At 31.4% G+C, this 6000-nt stretch overlaps 1 long non-coding RNA gene across 1 annotated transcript; it reads left to right on the top strand.

Annotated features, from left to right (window-relative positions):
- The first annotated feature begins 4760 nt into the window (after window positions 1-4760).
- Window positions 4761-5712, top strand: LOC117169650. The gene is made up of 3 exons (XR_004466696.1): window positions 4761-5006; window positions 5241-5507; window positions 5585-5712. It is a non-coding gene; the product is annotated as an uncharacterized LOC117169650 (long non-coding RNA).
- Window positions 5713-6000: the final 288 nt, after the last annotated feature.

Raw genomic sequence — 6000 nt, 5'->3', positions numbered from 1 at the left:
AATCTTCGAATACAAAAAAAATTTCTAACAAAGTAGTACATCTTTCAACCAATGAGTAGTATAATAATTGATATGTCAACTTAAAGTGATTATAATTTTAAATCAAAAACATTTGAATTCTTAACCGAAAAAGATTAATTTACAACCAAATAGTCGAACCAGTCCGCGTCAAAAGGGGATACGCGCGGATTCAGCCTGCAAGTATTGTCCAGAAATTAAATTTTTACGCTGCCGGTGACTTGCGCCCTACGGTCATAATCGACGGGGGGCCTAGCTGACTTGCGTCCTCGCCCTCTGTTCCTTCTTTCCCTTTCCACTCGTCGCTTCCCTCATTTTCACTCACCTCTTAATTCCCTAATTTTCCCTTTGCACTCTTTCCAGGATTAGGAACGGCAGCTTATTCTACTATATTAATTTACACTTTTTCTACTGGCGTGTTTAAAATGTGTAGGGAAATATGTATTGTGAATAATAAACAGGCAATAATATCAAGTTAATAATATTACATCGTCAATCTAGGAAAAAGCTGACCAGTGAAATAAATCCATAAGTTTCCGAATTATAATAAAATTTGAACTAGAAAATTTCCGAATGATGAAATTCCCAAATTTAAACAAAACAAATTTTTTGTATAAATATTAAATATTTATCAAAAATACAATATACTAATATTCTTGAATATTTATTCTTTCTTCTCAAAGCTCTGTAGACTTTGCAGTAAATATTCTTACCGTGACACTCGCGCTGCGCGCTCCATTTTGACAGACATTTGTAAACAGGTTTTATTCAATCTTTTCTTTTCTCGTAACTTTCGTCACTTTTCCACACATTTTTTATTTTATTTTATTTTTATATTTTCAACGTTATTTTTCACGAATAAAACAAGAAGTGCGCGTCCTAACAAGAAGTGATTCTTAACGGAATTGTAGATATTTTTTGGGATAACAATTTTTGTAAAATCATCTTTTTTCGTATCATTCATAGTATGACCACAAAATGGTTGATTGAAAAAGTTTCAAAAATACTATAACTCTCAGAATTTTTTTTGCACCAAAAAAGTCATTAGAATAAAGTGCTTTTTAATACTATAAATATCCGTACATGGAATTTTCAAATTCAGAAAAAAGTAGTCTAAAAAATTTTCAAAATGCGCTTACTTTTTGAATTTTTATCAAAAATTGCTAGTTAACGAACTCGTATTTTTTCGAGAGTTATCGTGTTTACGGACAAACAGCCGGACATCTGGACGGACGGACAGAGAGACGCCGTCGTACAAACTTGATTTTCGGATTTAGGGGGTCTGGAAACGTGGAGATCCGGTGAAAACTGCAGTGTTAAATTTCGGACAATTTTAATACTTTCTCAATCATAAATCATGAGAATGTCAACATTATTTTTAATGTTTAAAGCTTCTACAATTATTGTCTGAATTTAGAATAACAATAATTGATGAAAGTATATATTTTTGGGTGAAAATTTCTTTCAATTATTGTTATTTTAAATTCAAGCACTAATTTCAGAAACTGTAAACATACAAAATAATTTATTATTGTACATTTAATCAATAAATGTTATTTTAAAAAAATTAGCTGTATAAATTCAGGAGTTTTATTATTTTGTATTTTATTATTCAGGTATTTTACAGTGGGAATTTTACTATTCGGAAATTTAATATTTCTGGATTTTTTCATTTCGAAAATTTTAGAGCTTCGGAAATTTTATTTGGGATTTTTTAGGCGTCCCAAATCTTTGTGAAATCTCTGCGTAATTCTTTTAATTATCAACCCCTGCCCCTCTCAGGTCAGGTTTGCCAGTCGAGTGGTGGGCGAAAAGAGACAGAACTACTATTTGGCTAGGCACCCCGTCGATTCTGACCATTCATTGAAAAAAAGATTAGTTGGTACAACTAATAAAATTGTTAGGGCAACTATTTTAGTTAGTAAATAATAGTACTGCTATTTAGTTAGTTGTAAGGAATATTTTTGTTAGTTGGGGCACGAGTAGTTGCCGTTACTATTTAATTAGGTATGCTAACTACTTTGGTTTGTCACAGCCACTGTCTGTAAGTAGTTGAACTTACTAATATAGTTAGTCATGTCTTCTATGTGTAGATGTAACTATTTTTTATTTGTTACAGATACTAATTCAAATAGTTATAACTACACTATCGAAATGTAGATTAAAAAGATTCCAGTGAGCAAGCGGGAATATTTTTTAGCCTACAGTATACGGACGCTGACATCAGTTTATCTGAAAAGACGTTTTAAAAAAGATGTACCTATGCCCGCTAAGATCTTTCTAATTGCAGATGCACATTTAAAGGTTAGGATTTCCAGTCAAACTTTTAATTGGTTTGATTGTACAATTTCTTATAAATACCTGCGATCGCTTCAAAATAATCATCGAAGTTTGAACTTTCCACACTTTTCATACTTCCATTATTTATATAAAAAATAGCCACAATCCAACGAGACATCAAGTGAGTAGCGAGTTACGACGGCCATGTCTAAAAGTTCTTCCTCGTTTTATCATAGATATGTTGGTACGTTTGACGCATTCCCAATCGTACCAACCAAGGTAGCAAATAAAATATTTACGTCACCTGCTTTAATTTGTTAGAGAAATCAATTGGTAGTACAGATTATTATTATACCATTAGGTCATTTCCCTTTTGGGGTAGGCGTGACTCACTCGATGGGGAAAGGAGGAATGTGAGGAAGGGATAGAACGTTTTTAGATTTTTTTTTCATTCAGGCTCTCGCGTTTCGGTGGTTTCTTGTGTCTCTTGTAACTAGGATCTCATTCACACAGTTTAACCATTCTTTTCGCGGTCTGCCTCTGGGCACATTGCCATTAACTTTACCTTGATACCATTGTCCTGCTCTACCAATAAGCTTCTAATCCTCGTTTATGCGTCTATCTAATTTCTCATCTATCTTTTCGTCCCTAGTAAATAAGCTACCAAGGTATACGGACTTATCAACTTGTTCAATTCTCTCATCACCCTTCTAGAAATAATCAATTAAGATGGATAGGAAACAATAAAACTAATATCTCAATCGTTCTGAATCGTGTTTCTTAATTTTGCCAAAACAATTGTCAACGATTGGGCATTTTGCATTTCTAATTGTTTCCAATCGGGTACACTGAAAGATATAATTCGACGATACACTCATAATTCTGGTAATTCCAACCATAATATATTGCTCGCTCAGCTACAGCGATACGTTTTGCGTATTTTACCCATACCATAATTATTGAAGCAATATTACTGCTTCAGTTATATGTTCTAATAGATATTTCTAAACATAAGATAGCTGCGTCAGACAGAATTTGGTTGGGGTAAATCAACCATACGCATGGCTCTCAGCTGCATCTCCCATAATTTCGTTGAAAATGATTTTTTAAAGATACACAGAAAAAATATAAATCGTCTTTGTTTTACATTGCTTTGAAATATTTTCACGAAATGGGTTACAAAGTTCGATAAAATTTAAATGCCGGGTTGACGTAACCTCGATTGAAAGGAAGGGTATATGAAAAACGTAAAATAGTCCTATAAAATCTAAACTTGTAGCTAAAATACAGTCTAAATCGAAGAAGTTGTGAAACCAATTTTTCGCCGAAAAAAATTTAATCTTTTGCATTATTACTATTTACTTTAATATTTGTTCACATGTTCGAGTACACAATTATTTTGTATCACACAATCACTACACTATTTATAATCGCACGCTATGATCATTTTTATTTGTCGCGGGTTCGAACCGTAAATGTTCCGCATTTCTAACGCCTAAAGCCTCGCGGCTAGCCTAGCTTCGAGTATAAAGAAAAAAAATCTAAAATATATCCTACAGCTGTGTAGGACAATAAGGATGGACGATTTTATACAAAAAAATTTTAAGAATGGAGGTTGAATGTAACTATACACTAATTAAACAGCACTCTGAAGTCTTTATAGTGTACTACTATTCAATTTTTCAATAATTTTACCACTAAACACTAAGTTTTCACTTTCAGAAGCTGGTATAGATGAAGAGATTTTTAAGTAAATTGATACTGAAATGTTAGATAAGCTTGTTGATGATTCAGAGTGTGGATTTAGGAAAAAAATTGTAAATAGGCTGGAAGTATTGAAAACGAGTTTTGTTGGAAACTCCGAACAAAAAATGCCTTCCTGCATATTTTCCGAATTTCGTGAACCAGTGTTAAATGAAAGTAACACTTCAAACTGTTTTTCACTAATAAACGAAGAAATTAGCGTCATCAATGTAACGCGTATGTAATTATTTCGTACATTTCCTATTTCTTAGAATTTTAATGTTGCAAATATAAGAAAATTAAAAATTATGAAGAAAAATAAAAAAAAATGAAAATGTAAACAATATTACAATTACAAAATAATTCAATTGCATTTTTATTTTTATTCTCGTAACTGAAAATTATTTATTTAATTTGCATGCATAATCATTTATTAAGTTTTTTCACTCAAATTTGACAATCTACTTATTTAAATAAATAGCATTACACAAGAAAACGGTTCTTGAACTGTTACAATCGATGATAAGAGGAAAAATTGTATTACAGACGTTTAAGCTATTCAAGAATATTGACACTCGTACTTTAAGTGATTTAGTAGTAGAATATGAATTTGAATGTACAAACTCTTACAGGTATATACTCGTATGAATCAAATTGAATACTATATACATTACTTCATATCGTACTTTTCAATATATTTGTAAATTAACCCTAACAGTTCCGTTTACGTAACAAAATTTTATTCACAGAATAAATTCCAGCAGATTTATTGAGCTTGCCAATCTTCGGAGGGCCGAATAAGTCAATTGAAGAAGCTGCAAAATTATTTTACTTCCCATTTAAAAGAGCCACAAATTATCGAAAGTGGGTTAATTCTGGTGGAGTTTTATATGAAAAATACCTTAAGTACTGGCATAAATTAATAACTTGTGAGATTATTTCTAAGAATGAAAATACAGAAAAAGGTATATATACATATATATTTTTTAATGATATCTCAACCTATTATTAATTATTTTCAAATATAAATATGACACTTCCACTGTGACATTCAGACAGAGATTCATGTAAAAACGTGAATCACTACTTTTCTGTGTTTAAATGTTTGCGCTCACCAATAGTACGCACTTTGGTAATTCTTTATTGCATTATTAAATTTTCTTTAATTATAATATTAAGATGTGAAAATATTTAAATAGGTAATGCGAAGTACCGAAGATTAATTAGGAAAATAACATTTCATTGTCGTATGCCTCTGAGATACAATGGATTTGAGCATTTTACCATAAGATTACTTCTAATAAAAATGATTATCTGTTTTAAATTCATGTCTCTCCATTTTGATGCCACATATCCAGAATCAGCAAAAAATTTAAGCATTCATGGGACGCTGTCGCTATGTTGGTAATATCTTATACAAAATCTAAAAAAACTGTGTTTGCGTGATGATCTTTTAATAATAAGAGGTAACTTAGGAAATATTTTAATTTATTGAAAAATGATTTTAACAAAAATGGTATTTCATGAAAAATTACGTTTCCAGGCCAAGATTCTGTATTAGGATTACTTTGCTTACCACGAATATTGGGAGTGATCTTAAGAAAAAGAAAAAATTGCGGCGACACGTTTGGAACTGCTCTCGAAGATGTGACAAACTCATTCATTGTTCAAGTAAAGGTGAAATATACTTATACTATAACTGCTTTCCTTCTTCTAAATAAAAGATAAGGTAGATTATCTTTTCCGGACTGGCGTAGCAATTATATTAACTAGTTATTAAGGACATGTGATCCTTTGCCACAAAAGCAATTTAGTTTCCCATGGCTTTTTGCACAATATATACGTTTTCAAAAAAGAACAAATCACTGAGGAAAAAAGTTAAAAATGTCGGCAGCTGAAATGATGTGCTTTTGTCGATATTTTGGATTTTTGGTTGGAAATGAAGTGAAAGATGACGAA

The sequence above is a fragment of the Belonocnema kinseyi genome, chromosome 3 (genome assembly GCF_010883055.1).
Source record: "Belonocnema kinseyi isolate 2016_QV_RU_SX_M_011 chromosome 3, B_treatae_v1, whole genome shotgun sequence".
Classification (NCBI taxonomy): Eukaryota; Metazoa; Arthropoda; class Insecta; order Hymenoptera; family Cynipidae; genus Belonocnema; species Belonocnema kinseyi.
The sequence above is the reverse complement of the archived record's forward strand: the minus strand, read 5'-3'. Positions and strand labels throughout refer to the sequence as shown.